This window comes from Excalfactoria chinensis, assembly GCF_039878825.1.
Source record: "Excalfactoria chinensis isolate bCotChi1 chromosome Z unlocalized genomic scaffold, bCotChi1.hap2 SUPER_Z_unloc_2, whole genome shotgun sequence".
NCBI classification, from domain to species: Eukaryota; Metazoa; Chordata; class Aves; order Galliformes; family Phasianidae; genus Excalfactoria; species Excalfactoria chinensis.
Window position 1 is genome coordinate 620,111 of NW_027315573.1, and position 4,402 is coordinate 624,512.

Here is a 4,402-nt window from a genome sequence, read left to right on the forward strand (position 1 = left end):
GGACATTCTCAGGATCCAGAAAGAGGGTGCCATATTCTCATCTAAGCCCAGAAGCCTCCTGTCCCGTTGAGAGTCAAAGCGTATTTGAAAGATCTTGGAGAAGGCCTGGATTGGATCAAGATCAAGCTAATGGAGGAAGACGCTCACCTGCTCCCTCTCCCATGGCTGACGTGGCGTTGGAGCAGAAGAGGACTTCTGTGTGGCCAATCAGGAATTCCACCACAGCCGTCTGCCTCTGCACTTCCAAGCAGGCAGCTCCTCCACTGGCGCAGGGAGACTGGCTCTGCTGGGATCTGAAGAAAAGGCAGATTTTACAAGTCGTTCCTGCAAGACTGTTTCCCCAGGTCTGAAGTTTTGCAGCCCAAAGCAGTCAGACTGGGCTCTGGAGACTTCCGCAGTGGGCAATCAGCGATGCCACTGACAAAATTCTCCTGGATGATCAAGGACACAGCAGTCCCAGCTCAACAAGGGAGCAGAAACTGTCGTCTAGAAATTGTGCCCCTGGGGTTGGGGGAGAGCAGTCCAGGCTCCTCCTCTGCTGCCAGCCACTTCTGACAGCTTTTACAGGAGAAGAGCACACAAGAGGAAGAAGAAGGGAGGATTGCTTTCTTTCTGGAGAGCAGAACTAAGCGTTGTGCTTCAACAGAAAAAGAGGTTTACCTTAAGAGGTTTGGAGCCCACACAATCGCCAAGTTCTGAGCGTCCATGTTGGTGACCGAGCAGCTGCCAGCGAGAGACGCCAAGTGCCTCATCAGGTACTCGAGTGTCCTGGAAAACAAGAGGGGCAGATGTTCAGCACCAAAAAGCAAGCCGTGCTGCAGTGCCCTAAACAAACCTCACTTCATACTAGTTGATGTCATTGCTACCGTCCCTGAATAGGAAGTAGATAAAACGTTCCCAGTGTCACAATGCTGCAGCACCAAGCCCCAGCACAGCACAGCCGCAGCCATCGGCTGCACCAACCGTGCTCCCGTGCCAAGGAACTGACCCAATGAATTGACCCAGTGCAGCCTTCAGCCGCTTCAGCGTGCAGACGCATGATGCTGCTGGTGTGAGGCAACACCTGGAATCGCATCGTGGCCCTCTGAAAGGCAGCAGGGCTGAGCTCAGCAGACCGAGCGCAGCACTGACCTGTAGTGAGGAGTGGGCAGCTGCTGGATGGCGTCCTTCATCCTGACCAACCGCTCCTCCTCTGTACCAGCACAGGCAGCGTCCTGGAAAAAGGCAGGAAGGGATTCAGACACCAGTCAGCCAAGAGAGCTGCCACAGGTTTGGGAACCGTGGGGATAGCGTGCTGGTGGTCAGCACCAAGGCAGACTTGATGCCTTCCAAGAGGCATCAGGGGAACACTGCAGCACACAGCCTGTGTCATCAAGGCCAAGCAGTGCAAGGCATTGCCCTGTGCTTACCGTGAACTTGTCATACAGCTGGTTTGTCAAAAGAGGGTTTGGGAGCTCCCTGAAGAACATCTTGCACAGGGAGCTCACACTGTGAATGTCACGGACGCTGAGCTCGGGCACCTGCTCTGAATCAAATTCATGGCTGCAGAGAAGGACACAGGATTGGGCAGAGGGCTTTGAGTAAGATGAAAACAAGTCCAAAGCCACACCAAATACAGTCAAGACAGGGAAGGGGTTCCTCTGAATGCCCGCAGCATGGCACGTGCCCCTGCTGACAGCTGTGTCAGTCGCAGCACTCTTACCGTAGGCGCTGGATCCTGGACGCCACGCCGGACAGGCGGTAGATCCCCCGCACCACGCCATGCTGCTCGACGAACTCGGCGCAGCTCTGCAGGACCTGGGGGACTACAGAACAAGAGCCAGCGGTTAGCTCAGCTTCTTACTCAAGTAAGTAAGCTGTGCTCTTCTCCCATCCCAGCCACTAAGCCCAGCCGGGCCAGCGCTTGCTTCCTCCTTAGAGGAGAAAGCTGGCAGAGACAGCTGTGAGGAAACTGCACAGAGATGTCTTCCTGGCTTTCCAGAAATGCCACGACCTATCATCTTCAGATGCCCAACCGAGGAAGATCTCAGCAATGGGCTGTTCCTTACCATCACGGCCAGAGCGGAGAAGGTGCTCCCCCAGGTCACACCCAAACACCCCTTCCTTCTCCGGCTCCGGCTGCTCCGATCTCCTGGGGCGGGCCTTCACCACCGAACGAAGGAAGGGTGGGAGCTTGCCCCGTTTCTTCGGCACTGCGCAACAAAACAGAGAAACCAGTTCGTTTCAGGCTTGGATCGGTTGCACGAGGCCGAGCGTAACACATTCGACCGAGCACGTAACAATGGGAAGAACATTCCCAACAAGGACACGCAGGAACGGTATTTCCCCATCCCTGCAAGTCCCCAAGGTCAGGTCGGAAGGGGCCCTGGACAGCCTGCTCTCGTCTCCTACAAAATGCAGAGGCTGGCCACCCAGACTGAGGCAGGGGCCTTGGAGCCTGAGGATCCTTTAGGCCTATTCCAACCCCAAGCCATTCCAGGAGAATTCTGTGACTTCCCCAAGCCCAGGAATAAACACAGTGGGATTGGGCCAGATCTCTCCGTGTTCCCATGGACCTTAATGCAGTCATCCTTGCTAATCTTGCTCAACTCGGGCATTAACGAAACCCCTGAAAGCCACGCTCTGACCCCAGCTTACTAACCCGCAGTATCAAATGTAACATGTGTACCTGGCTTTCGCAATGAATTGACCAGGGACTCAGGAACTTCTCCGCTAATGAGTTCCACGCACTCACTAGGGAAAGATCCCACCTGTAACAAGAACAAAAAGACAGCTGGGCATTAGCCCCAGCCCAGAGCCAAAGGGAAGGTCCTCTGACAGCGACACAGGGCAACCGTTTGCATCCGGAAGCCATCCTGTGCAGGCAGAGCAGCTCCAAGCTGAGATTCCTGACTCTACTGAAGTTGTGCTCTCCTGTTGGAAGCATGTGCCTACCTGAAAGCCACGCTTGCCTCTCCACCAGGGGCTCAGCTCCTTTGGTGGCATAGCAATAATGCACACCACGTCTCCCACCTGCAAGAGATCAAAACGGCAACCCTAGCTTCAGCACAGCTGGCAGGAAAACACAGCTCAAATAACTGCCTTCTGCGATGCAGAATATCCTAAAGCTTGACAGCCATTGCACCAATGCAGCCCCCAAGGCATTTTCCCTTCTAAAACTGAACTTGGAGGTACAGGAGTTACACAACATACACAATACAGCTGTGCAGTAGGAAACGGGTCTCAAAACCAGCAGGCTCTCTGCCAAAGGCTACGCAAGAGCTCCAGTTGAACCACGGGCATCAGTTAAGCAGGGCTTTCTGAACACATCTGCACACTTCACACCCAGTCTGCTGCTGCTCAGAGACCAGGCTCCCATACTGGGCAGGATCTGCTTGATCAGGAGGTTCAAATGCCCAGTCAAACCATACTGGAGAGATGGCTGAACTGCTCCCAACCCAGCACAAGTCTAAGCTGGAACCAAACCTTCCAAGCTTCACCTCACGAGACATTCTGAAGGTGTCTGTGAATATTCCTGAGCCGTTCACACCCCAGACTCTCCCATGCATGACAACAAGGATTGCCTGTAACTGCTTACCTCCAGGGAGAGCTCATCCGGCCCCTGGGCGACGTAACGCTTAATAACATGGGCTGCCGCAATCGCTGGCACGTTGAAAGATGACTCCGCACGCACCAGCTGCGGCTTCCACATGTTATCAGCCTGCAAAACAGAGCACAGGCCGTGGTCAGGAGCTGAGGACAAACCAGGAGGATTTCAAGGTGAGGAGCACATCTGCAGAGAAAGCTGCAGGAAATGCGCTCCCTCCTGCTCAGGAGCACTTCAGAAGGAGCTGCACGTCTCACGACAGTACTTTCTCTTCCTGGCATGCAGCAGGATCGCCAGGCCATGCAAAGATGCATCTCTCTCTACACAGACTCATCAGCAATGGCACTGGCGTGGACAGGTGGCCTGGCCCCCTTTGGCCCACTCTTTCCTGTAGGAGAGTACATCTGCAGCTCCCTCTGCTAGCTCAACACAGGGAACAAAGACAAGTCAGAGCTTCATACTGTACCTCCGTGCCCACCACCTCGGGCTCACATCTGATCTCGCTGCATGCGTTGCCCATCCCAGCAGGTGTGACAAGCTGGAACAGAGCAGAAACACACTTCTGTTTTCTCTATTCACCCAGCACAGTATGGAGGGACTTCTTCAGAGCTACCCTTGCATACCCTGCGGCATAGGCAAGTGTTCGAGAAACTACCCCTTGCTTCAGTAAATTCAAATGTGACAGCCTATTAGGCAGCGCTGTACCAAGTTGCTATCCCTCTGCCAGCAGATGGGGACTCTGGCACAGAGCAGCAGATGCATTCGCCCAGAGCGCTCTGACAGTGCGACAGCAGGGCATTAGACAGCACCCTTCTG